Source organism: Dermacentor variabilis, chromosome 3 (assembly GCF_050947875.1).
Source record: "Dermacentor variabilis isolate Ectoservices chromosome 3, ASM5094787v1, whole genome shotgun sequence".
NCBI classification, from domain to species: Eukaryota; Metazoa; Arthropoda; class Arachnida; order Ixodida; family Ixodidae; genus Dermacentor; species Dermacentor variabilis.
Genome location: NC_134570.1, coordinates 146,752,011 through 146,764,890, shown reverse-complemented (window position 1 = coordinate 146,764,890; position 12,880 = coordinate 146,752,011).

Genomic DNA, 12,880 nt, shown 5'->3' with positions numbered 1-12,880 from the left:
GCAGAATACAATAAGCCTCTCCACATGGGTTTCATAGATTACGAAAAAGAATTTGATTTAGCAGAGATACGAGCAGTCATAGAGGCATTGCGTAATGAAGTAGTACAGACCGCTTACATAAATACCCTGGAAAATATCTACAGAGATTGCATAGCCGCCTTAATTCTACTCAAGAAAAGTAGAAAGATACTTATAAAGAAAATCGTAAGACAAGGAGACACAATCTCTCCAATGCTATTCACTGCGTGCTTGGAAGAAGTATTCAAGCTAATAAACTGGGAAGGTTTAGGAGTAAGGATCGACGGCGAACACCTCAGCAACCTTCGGTTTGCCGATGACATTGTTCTATTCAGCAACACTGCGGACGAGTTAGAACAAGTTATTGAGGGCCTTAACAGGGAGAGTGTAAGAGAGAGGATGAAGATTAATATGCAGAAGACAAAGGTGATAAATAACCGGGCAAGGGAAGAAAAGTTCAAGATCGCAAGTCAGCCTCTAGGGTCTGTGAAGGAGTACCTCTACCTTGGTCAACTAATCACAGGGAACCCTGACCATGAGAAGGAAATTCACAGAAGAATAAAAATGGGTTGAATCGCATACGGCAGTCATCGCGAGCTCCTTACTGGGAGCTTACCATTATCATTGAAAAGGAAGGCATGCAATCAGTGCATTTTACCGATGCTGACATATAGGGCAGAGACTTGGAGACTGACAAAGACGCTTGAGAACAAGTTAATGACCGCGCAAAGAGAGATGGAACGAAGAATGCTAGGTATAATTTTAAGAGAGAAAGAGAGCGGTTCGGATCAGAGAGCAAACGGGTATAGACGTAATTCTAATAGACATTAAGAGAAAAAAATGGCGCTGGGCAGGTCGTGTAACGCGCAGATTAGATAACCGTTGGATCATTAGGGTGACAGGATGGGTACCAAGAGGTGGGAAGCGCCGTAGAGGACGGCAGAAGACTAGGTGATGCGACCAAATTAGGAAATTTGCGGGTGCTAGTTGGAATCGGTTGGCGCAGGATAGGGTGATATATACAGATTTACGAATTTATTGATATATATATATATATATATATATATATATATATATATATATATATATATATATATATATATATGTGTGTGTGTGTGTGTGTGTGTGTGTGCGTGCGTGCGTGCGTGCGTGCGTGTGTGTGTGTGTGTGTGTGTGTGTGTGTGTGTGTGTGTGTGTGTGCGTGCGTGTGTGCGCGCGTGTGTGTGTGTGTGTGTGTGTGTGTGTGTGTGTGTGTGTGTGTGTGTGTGTGTGTGTGTGTGTGTGTGTGTGTGTGTGTGTGTGTGTGTGTGTGTGTGTGTGTGTGTGTGTGTGTAGGAGTACCCATACCCCTTGAACGATGACTCCATAACAGCGGTCACAGAGCAAAAGTATCTCCGTCTAACACTAGCGTCTGACCTTAGAAGGGGCTCCCTAGTTAATCATAGTACTTCAACGGCCCTAAATCGACGCATTCTTCTAATGCGGCGCCTATGCCAAGCTCTTCGCGACCCTAAATTATTAGCTTAGAATGCACTCGTGAGATCAAGGCGAGATTATGCTCTCAACTTGGTTTCCTTCGACTAACCAATTAATTAACATGCTGGAAGGAGTACAAAGAAAACCAATCAGATTAATCTTCAATAAATATCTGCTTACGAATTCTCCAAGTGCTATACTAAAAGCTGCCCGAACACTCACAATCGAAAACGGAGACACACTCGCACGGCCGAAATTACTGCACCAGTTAATTCATAACAAGCTAAACGTTAATAGTTCCAAGTGCAGTACCGTCGCAAACACCAGAATAATACGACTTAAGCATTCGTGCACCTTACAGGAATATCGTTTTCAAACTGATTATTTTAAGTACTTTTTTTCCGCAAGCCATAACACAGTGGAATGGATTAACTCCCACTATCGCGAATATTTTGCCACTTACACATTTTGGTCATTTCTTGAAAACTACTTTCTGGATACTCAATTATGAAATTGAACTGTCGTGCGCCTTCTTCACTTGATGTTACTGCACTCAACTGCTGACCTTCTTTGCAACTTGTTTTGTAGATAGTGTTAGATTGTATATATATAGATATTTGACCCTTTCTTTACATATCGCATTTTCATTTTGCTACTTGTTATGTTTGCTATTCAGATCATGTATTTCTATCTCTTATTTTCTTTTCACATTTTTGCTACAACTTTATCATGTTTATTGTTTGATCTTGTGCCCTTCCAGCAATAATTCCTTATGAGCTTGGCAGTACGTTCGAAATAAAAAACAATACAGGTACGTGCATATTTTGTTAAAAATGTGCGAAAGACATATTTCGCGCTTACAGCTGCACAACTCTAGTTAAGTGTCCCACAAAAATGGCACATGCATGTTTACGTCGTTCAGTGTAGCACTGTACACTGTTTTTTGCACGGTTTTTAAGAAACGACTGCGAAGTTGCCTTTGTTTAAAAACAAAGGTACAACATGCCGCCACGACGGCGCTAGCATAAGCTTATTTCGCCGCCTGCCAGCTGCTGCCCGAAGCAGCTGTTTGGGGAGGTTTGCTGAGTTTTGCCAGCTTCGCTAGAGCACACGGCAGCCCTTGCTGTAGAGCCGTTTTCTGTAGCCGTGAGAAAAGCTTATGCTAGCGCCGTTGCGGCAGTAGATAACACACTCATAAACTAAGCCATGTTTCGGTTATTTTTTTTTAAACAGGTAATTAACTGTGCCAAGCGTTACACTGCCCAAATAGAATTCAATTTTCTTGTGAACTTTGAGCAAGAAGAGTGGTAAGCGCGAAATCTTCATTGGGACATTTTAGGCGTACTATTTACGTCCCTGTATAATGCGTCAAAGGCATCATTCGTTTATTAAAATGGCTTATTCATTCATTAAATAAAATTCTTATATTTAATTGTTTCTACCATTCTAAAGCGAATAGCTTATTTTTGGCTTTTTGGCGCGTTTTCGTGCTCAGACTTTATATGCTAAGGGCGGTGCGAGCTCGTCGCTTAACGCCCTCTAGCTTGTGAGGCGCACATGCCACAGCGCGCGGAAATGTGCAACCTCTCCTCAGTTTCTTTTCTTTTTTTTTTTAGTTTTTTTTTTCTATGGGGATCTTGCATTGCCAAGGGGCGCTACGAAAATGATGTTAAAAAGCGCCCTCTGTCCTCAACTGGGTAGTACCAAGATCGGTCGTCTGCTCCGGAAAGCACGTTTACAATATCGACCCGCCACTTTTGGTTTTTTTGTACTGCGGCTTGCAGCGAATATCGGGCGCCGAAGATTTTTTTCAGGGGTGACACGCTGCGTAAAGGCAATAACTTATGCAACGCCGAATATGTGTACGCCGTTCAAGAAATAAGCGTCGAAGTTTTAGCGCGGTGTCAATCGCAAGTGAAGCGAATCGCGTACGAAGTTGAACTTAAGCTAAGGTTTGCACGCTGCTAGATTCAGGCGCACAAACGCGAGGAAATGCTTGCTATAAATGAATTCACCGCAGCGATAAGCAGGCATCATGTGTGCGGAACTGCTCGAGCGCACGACGGTACGCGCGTTCACGGCAGCGGTCTTGCAGCATGCCGCGATGTACGAACTGCTCGAGCGCACGATCGTAGGCGCCGCGACGGCAGCGGTCTTTCGACATGCCGCGATGTACGAACTGCTCGAGCGCACGATCGTAGGCGCCGCGACGGCAGCGGTCTTTCGACATGCCGCGATGTACGAACTGCTCGAGCGCACGATCGTAGGCGCCGCGACGGCAGCGGTCTTTCGACATGCCGCGATGTACGAACTGCTCGAGCGCACGATCGTAGGCGCCGCGACGGCAGCGGTCTTTCGACATGCCGCGATGTACGAACTGCTCGAGCGCACGATCGTAGGCGCCGCGACGGCAGCGGTCTTTCGACATGCCGCGATGTACGAACTGCTCGAGCGCACGATCGTAGGCGCCGCGACGGCAGCGGTCTTTCGACATGCCGCGATGTACGAACTGCTCGAGCGCACGATCATAGGCGCCGCGACGGCAGCGGTCTTTCGACATGCCGCGATGTACGAACTGCTCGAGCGCACGATCGTAGGCGCCGCGACGGCAGCGGTCTTTCGACATGCCGCGATGTACGAACTGCTCGAGCGCACGATCGTAGGCGCCGCGACGGCAGCGGTCTTTCGACATGCCGCGATGTACGAACTGCTCGAGCGCACGATCGTAGGCGCCGCGACGGCAGCGGTCTTTCGACATGCCGCGATGTACGAACTGCTCGAGCGCACGATCGTAGGCGCCGCGACGGCAGCGGTCTTTCGACATGCCGCGATGTACGAACTGCTCGAGCGCACGATCGTAGGCGCCGCGACGGCAGCGGTCTTTCGACATGCCGCGATGTACGAACTGCTCGAGCGCACGATCGTAGGCGCCGCGACGGCAGCGGTCTTTCGACATGCCGCGAAACGGTGGTCCTCCTGCAATATTTGTTGAGTGCATGCAGCCAGACAAGTAGTTATGCCTCTTGCACTGTAGTAGCGGCCATCTGTCTCTTAACAACTGATAAATAACTGATGCGATGCGATGAGCTCGCAGTAACGTACGTGCGAATCGCGCGAGCTCGTGCGCTGCTCGCTTGATGTAGCTTTTAATGACAGCGCTCGAACATCGATGTGCTGCAATCAATACTTTCTTGCTGCGCTACCTCAACGTGCTGGCTTGAGGTCAAGGATAAGCACATTTAATTCTCTAACCTGTGCTGCTCGTAGTGGGGTAGTGAATTGTCACCGAATCAGCCCGACCATTTGTGCGCATTTGCACGCACCACTTCGCACGGGTCGAATTGGTACTTGTCGCTGTGGCCGGGTCTCGAATCGTGAATCACAAGGCATGCCTGCTGCTATGTCGGTCTGCCGTCGGGACTGTAGGAGCAAAAGACCGAATTTTAGAATGCAGATAAGCAAGGTTCAAGACAGGCGAAGCAGTCAGCACGGCGCGAAGTTTCGCTTACCCAGCGCGACGAACTGCAGCTATCCAGCGCGCCGACGCTCCGCTTCGTGAGGCCTTGAAGGAAAAGGGTAGAATCTGATGTTGGGATTCAGGCCTTCTTGTTCATGGCAGCCGACGACGCAGAAGTACCGACGGTGACGCTTTTTCGAGGCTGAGCTAGGTCTCTCCGGATCGGCGTCGCCGATTCCTTCTGCTTCCAGCATTACTTCTCACGGAGAGTCCATTTTCGTTAAACTATAGGCTGCGACGAGCTCGCAGCGTGGTCGGCGTGGTCCTTGAGAAGTGACGAGCCTTTTCACGCTCGCAACAGGGCAGAAAAAAGTGCGAATCAACGCAAAACTCGGCCTAGAAACGTGCTTCGCCACAGCCAGGGCTCAATACGACCCAAGCTGGTACGACCCAGATGTCGTTTCCCGCGCCACCACCAGGCGCCGCTACTATACCTCAAACTCCAGCGCAAGACGCCCATGGCGTGCGCTGAGCCGCGCCACCTAGACGCATGTGAATTTTTTTCGAAACTAGGAGTTTCAGAATAATATAAAACTGCGAGCTTCCGGCAATGTGCATGATCCCTGGAGTGGAAATCGGCAAGAAGGAACGTAGCCTCAAACCAGCGGGCCGCGCCGCGCCGCTCTCCGCCTGGCACTGGTATGTGCGGATTCAATTTTCCCGCATTGGCAGCTTGGAAAGTTAATGTTTTAATTGCGAATCAGTGTGATTTTAACGTGTTCTGTCTGGGATTCCTGCTATGTCGGATGACTCAAGGTTGACGGGCTACCACTCTGAGGTATTCGGATGCAAAAATAATTTTCGGAAGCAAGCGTGAAGCGCATCTTCAGCTGCGGCGACTTCGTGGACACCGCCGCTGCGGTAGCGGAGAAGCGTCCGCTTTGTATTGCCAGCATAAACAGAAAGGATTTGATGCCCTCGCGTGTATGTCCGGAAGGTTTTGTTTCCAGTGAGCGCTCAGCGACGAACTCGGAACTCGGCACCCATGATCAAATTGGAATATGAAAGAGAGGCGCGTATTTGAGTCAGTGAACTATTGCGAATGGATGGAGTGAACTATTTCTTCGTGCACGCACAATAAACTTATTCTGTTGAAACGTTTTCTAAGATTATCATGCCTGACAACCAATGTTCTTGAGCAGGTTCACCGACGACGTATTATGAAAAGAGTACGTGCGGGCTAAGAAATGGAAGTGTATTCTTTTGCATTCTGTAAACAAAGCCATGTGTACTGTGTTGCCGGTCTGCCCTAGTTCACACGAGCTCTCCCGTGCTTCCGAATCTCGCCGGCAAGTTGTCGACGCCGCTCATCGCGCCCTGTATTGCTGCAGAAAATAAAGTTGCTTTTGCAAAGAGTAGTTGTTCGTTTTTGGGCTCTCTCTACTAGGCGAGGTGCCCTTGCACGGACAGGTACCACTCGAGACCTAAGAGTGCGCATAATCTTTCAACGCGTCGCGTGCGTGTGGCTTATCGTGGCATATTCGCGGCCACTATCATAAGGTCATTTTATTCTCGTTAACAGCCCTTTCGATCGAGTTATATTACAGTTCTCTATTTCGTAAAGCTTGATGCCCGGGTGCCAGGCAAACAATGTTTAGAAAATCGCACCGCACACATTTTAGAAGCACAAAAGCTAGCAAAACGCGTTTCCTCGGAGCTTCGAAGTTACCTGGATTGGGATGTGGCCTCGTGAGGCACACTGCATGACGCATGGAGACACCTCTGATTGTTGTCGCATGAATGATACCTTAAAGATAACATGTCACATGTATGAGCTACGTATCGACGATGTTCAGACTTGACTCGCCTTATATTCCTATTCTGGGCAGAGCTGCGGAAGCGCCTGTAGGCCCGTCGCCGATCGATTTTGCGGATATATCAAAGCTGTATCTTAGTGTCGACACGCTAAGAAGTTTCCCAATCCAAACAGCCTGTTGACATCTCTCGGGAAAGCATCTGCTATGGACAAGAACGGCACCGAGAGCGGCGCTGCTGCGCCGGCGTTGAGAGCGCCGCATGCGAAGCAAAACTCTATTAGCGGGTGGTACCCCTCTGCCACCTCTCGTTCGCAACGCCTTGATCGCCTCCTGCACTGCGCGGGTTTGGGCACGTTACGTGCCGCGCGCGGTGTGTGCCTACGTGTGTGCGCGTGGAGATTTCATTCGAAGGGCGATGTACAGTCTGTTCCAGTGCAGTGATGCCACGGCTGCTGATTTATCAGTAGATCTACTGATTTTTGAATTTTTCTGCTGATTCAGTGATAAAGCGCTTGAATCTACTGATTTTCTTGCTTTTCTACTGAAACGGAAGCAAAAGCTGCTACTTTTTCAGTACAGAGTTAATATTAATGTGATGCCACCTAGCGAGCGAAAGAAACGTGGTAGGCTCCGAGGTTAACATACATTCTTGCGTTTCCAGACTCTCAATCGTGGCGCTACCTCTGTCCTTGAGCAAAGTGGGGAAAAGGCATAAAGTTTCTAAATAAATAATATGAAACTCTATGGGAAAAGGTGAGGCGGTGAATCCGTGAAAGTGGGTGCACTGCCGTACCCCGCAACTATGAAACCACCATCATCATCATCATGATCAAACTATTTTTATGTCCACTGCAGCACGGAGGCCTCTCCCAGCGATCTCCAATTACCCCTGTCTGGAAGACACTATACCCTAAACCTTTCAGGTACTGACTACCATCTGACGCCTTTGAATAGGCCATCGGAGGGCTTCCCTGTATTTAAATTCGTGCCTGACAATGGCTCTCTGGATCCCCGGGTTTTTCAAAAGTGTCGCCAAGAATCTCGGGGTCAATTTTTGTACTCTTTCTTAGAAGCTACAATACTACAACAGAGTACTAATGTAAACCTTGAATTCATGCGCTCATAAACTGAGTGCGAAAATCGAAATTAAAAATCTACTGATTTCTACTGATATTTCGCGAAAAAATCTACTACAATTTTTTTGTGTGACGTGACAACACTGTGTTCCACATTTAGGGGAAAACTCGGAGCGCATTGTAACGCGATGCGGCGAGCGCTTGAGTCAGGCAGCAGCTCGCGCAAGAGCTCGAGGGGCGGGATCTTGAACGGGATCGTCTGCAACGGCGGCGCGCGCTGGCCGCATTGTCGGGAAACGTTCTACTGTCAGTTGCAGGGCGCCGATCTCATCGTTACTGCGTGAAATGAGCAGGTATTCTTTACTAAGCGTTGTGCGACGCCCACTGATACGCCTCGAAGGTAAGTTCATCGCTGCAGGACCGTCATAGACGACGTACTGATTCCATACATTCTTGACAGCCCGTTTCTGGAAGGCGACTATATATTCAAACGCGATATGTCGCCGATCTACATTGCTCGTGTTGTGCAAGAACTGCTGGAAGAGCGCGCAGTCACTCTCTTCGAGTGGCCGCCTCAATCCCCGGGCGCCAACATCATTTAAAATGTCTGGGGCTCGTTGAAAGTATCGCTGGCGCACCATCCCCTCTATCAGTCGCCCGAGGATAGGCTTCGATCCACCATCGTCAGCGACTGAGACGTGCTGCCAATGAACACATCCCTGATCAAGTCATTCTACACTTCACTGCCTTCCAGGATGAGCGCTGTCGTCGCTGCCGCTGGGGACATGACGAGATACTAACTGAAGTTCCAAGTGTGAAGTGTCCGATTCCCCGCTGGCGGGCAGGGTCTGTCTGGTGTAGCGAATGACTGTCGAGAAAAATCAGTTCCAGCCCATTGTCTTAACCTAAAACATTCCTTTAATCGTATCCGTCTGTTTCATCGTGTTCGAACCCCATAGTTAGCATTGCTGAGTGCTTTGTTTTCCTTTCGAGTCAAACAAAGACCGAGCACGTTGCGCTCAAATCTTGGTGCGTCTTGTCGCTGCTTATTACGGTAGCACACAAAGTGAAGAAATATATGTGCGCGCGCTCAGTACGTCGGCCTTTCGAAAGTACAAACAACGTATGTTGTCAAAATAAGTTTGTGGAACTCCATTATCGCCAATGAAGGCTCAGAGTTTGGCCATGCACAACGTTTAGTAAAGAATATCAGCTCAGTTCCCGTAGTACCGATGAAATCGGTGCACTGCCCCTGACAGTAGCACGCTTCCCGACAATGCGGCCAGCGCGCGCCACCGTAGCAGACGACGCAGATCACGACTCCGCCCCTCGAGCGTCTGCGCCTGCTCGAGCTGCTGCCGCCGCACGACTCCAATGCTTGCCGCATCGCGATGCAATACGTTCCGAGTTTTCCCCTAAGTGTGAAACAGACTGTACACGCTTCTATTTGCCTTTAAGAAGATCGGTATGCTTGACGATTATTTTTACGGCTGCAATGCGGCGAAAGGGCAGCGTCTGCTTAACCATGTAAGTGACGCTGAGCAGGTAATTGGAAGCGACATCGTATGTGCCGCCGGAAAAATCGTCAGCACATACGATGCGCTACATAAGGCACATACGAGCTAAAGTCATATTTGCAGTTTCTCACAATATGTTTGCTACAAATCCGTTTTGTCTCTGATGGCTACAACGGACTTCCATCGACACTGTGCGGAAATAAACAAAATATATCGCTGCATAGCACAAGTACGACATGCTCACACAACTTAACTAGTACGTCCCCTACAATATGGAATAGAGGCAGCAATGTAGACAGCTTGGCCATCTTTTAACAGTGCTCAAGAGACGGATGTTGAAAGTATTAGTAATCATTCCTGCTTCACCGATGCCGGCGCGACCAAGACGCGGGCGTGTATCGTCCAGTAACTCGATCAATCGGTGCAGTGGTGAAGCGGGAATGAACTCCGGTCATGTTCAATGCATCGTGCACATATTCAATTTCTCGGGACGCGTGAACTTCGGCCACTGCTAGCGCATACAATAGAAGTGCTTTCCATTCTTGGGCAGCGCACACACAAACGAAACACGAGAAAGAAGACAGGACAAGCGCTCGTCGAACAACTTAAAGTTTTTATATGAACAAAAGGATTATGTACCGAGTAATTATTAAATTCATGTGGGTTACATATAAAAACCGTCATACACTCAGGAGTGATCAATGAACGAGCTCGCTTCGTTTGCCAGTTGTTTACTTCCCTCGGCGCACCGCAGTAATCCATGTCTGTCTGCTTATTTTGTACCATTTTCTTGTGAATCGGCAGAATTTCACTGGTGGCATCAACCAGTGAAATTCTGCCGATAGACGGTGGCGCCAGATTACCCTCTAGGTGTTATAGTGAGAAACTTTATGGCCCCAGCCGCTCGTTCCACTCAACCGCATTCTAGTACACTCTACTCATGGACGACCGCACGCCAAGTGTCATCCTAGACGCCAGCGCTCGTTTCTCCCCTGGCGGAACGATTTCATCTCCAACAGGCGTAGGTTTCCGCCCTCACTTCCCTAGCGGTCGCGCACGCGTTCAGTTCTTTTTTTTTTTTGCGACGGCGCCTCTTCGTATGAGCGGAAATTATTATTGTGTTGTTAACATTGCTGTCGTGACAGTTAACAACACAATAATAATTTCCGCTCATACGAAGAGGCGCCGTCGCAAGAACTGAACGCGTGCGCGACCGCTAGGGAAGTGAGGGCGGAAACCTACGCCTGTTGGAGATGAAATCGTTCCGCCAGGGGAGAAACGAGCGCTGGCGTCTAGGATGACACTTGGCGTGCGGTCGTCCATGAGTAGAGTGTACTAGAATGCGGTTGAGTGGAACGAGCGGCTGGGGCCATAAAGTTTCTCACTATAACACCTAGAGGGTAATCTGGCGCCACCGTCTATGGGAGTTTCTTAAGGGGGCACCGTGCCGTCATGGGAATGACGGTATATGTGTCTGCGAGGCTCGTGTTGGCTGGTGTTGTAAGAGGCTTCATCTAAAACGTGGATATGGCTATGCAAATAACGCGTTCTCAAAGTAAAATCTTCATAAAATGTTTCCATTCACGCATATTACATCTTTACTCACCCACGATGCATGACCAAGCGAAGAAAAGCAAGAACAGATGACCAACTGTTTCAAAGCGAGCGCGAACCTTGTCGTCTGCCCTCCAACTTTAGCGGCCCGCTGATACTTTTTGCGTAACATGTAGTCGTACACACACTAACAAGTTCTCATAGTTAAACAAAACATGTTCTCGCGTAATAATAAAGCTAAAACAGCTTTTCACGTGCTGTTCTAGTAGAAAATGAATCATTGTGACAGACGGAACGGTACTTGCCACGCGCGTCTTCAAGGTGTCCTGTCTCTACGAGAACGATGCCAATCCGAATCCACAATATACCGGCATTCCCATGCATACCACAGCGCAGCAGCGCCAGATTTCCCTCTAGGTAATGTAGTGAGAAACTCTATGGCTGGGGCGGCTCATGCTTTGCAGTGAGGTGCGCGAAGACGAACAATTCTGTGGTGGCGCTGCGATCGAAGTGGATTGGGCGGCATAAAGGTCGCGCCGTTGGAAACTGTTGGCGATTCTGCTCGGCCGGGTCCTTGGTATTGCTTCGCGCGCTACTGTTCGCCATCAGACCGCTCAAATGGTGTTTATAATTCGATATGACATGTATTTATGCCTTAGGAAATGAATTTTATTTATTTTTATGCCGCTCGGTGACTGCGCGTGCATTGTGGCTGCAGTGTCGCCTTTCATTCTATCTTGTTGTGGTCATTTTACTAGTGTTATTGTGGTATTGGAGGGCAAATATTTTTCTTGTTCTTCAAGGAGCATGTATCTCTCGTGTGTATTTTTGCGCATATGGTTTTTCATCCGTTGGTCTTGAGAAACGCAGATGGAAAAAGCGCATGTAAACTTCCTGCAGAGGGCTAAAATCACGAATTTCAGATTTCCGTAACTATGTGTACACCATTGTGTTTCCACTCATCGTCATTTGGGAGCCCAAGTTGTCGAAACCAATCAGACTGTCCGGGTAGGAATGTATCATGTCATCACCAAATAGTGCATGCAGCAAAATCATCGTTTTGTTCGTCGCGAACTCACCTATGTTTTGCAGCCAATTGCGCCCCACGACGACAATCAGTATATATGGATCACAGTTAAAAAGAACAAACTCTTGTTTACTCTCATAGGCGTGTATATATCGCCTTCCAGCAATTTCGATACTAAAAGATTAGCGGATATCTTGAGTATTTGCCCCGCCCCATGGGTCATCATAGGAGATTTCAATGCACACCATCCAGCATGGGGAAGTACAAAGACAAATGGAAGAGGACGAAGATTAGCAAGCATCGCCTACAACTATGGCCTTACTCTCTTGAACGATGGCAGCCCCACTTTTCTTCGAGGCGTGACATACGGCAGCTGCCTCGACCTTGCTTTCGTCTCCAACTCTCTCGCCAGATGTGTGAAGTGGTTTCCAGATATTGAGACACATGGGAGTGATCACATTCCCACATATCTGAACATCAAAGGCTTGTCGTCTAGATATGGCTTACGGAATACCATTCGGGCGATTCAATGGGCCAACTTCAAATCTGATATGGAAAATGCCTGCCGCGAGGGCCTACCCTCTGGGTTAGAACAAACAATTAAAAATACGATGCAAAACGCCACTCGCATGCTGACGATGTCTTACACGCGAAATGACTTCGACATAGAATTAGAGCGACTTCGAACACTGCGTCGCCGGGCGGAACGTCGATATCGGGCTACAAAACCAATCCATGACCTTAGGGCAGCCAGGAGGATGCAAAAGAAGATTCAGCGTCGAATGGATAGATTAGCGTTGGAACGTTGGGCAACGTTTTGCCACACACTCGACCCCCGCAAGCCGCTGTCTCACATTTCGAAAATGGTGCAAGGTCTGCGTTGCCTTCCGGAACAGCGTTTTCCATTCAAGGCGCTCGCGCTTTTCCGAGGGCGGCAA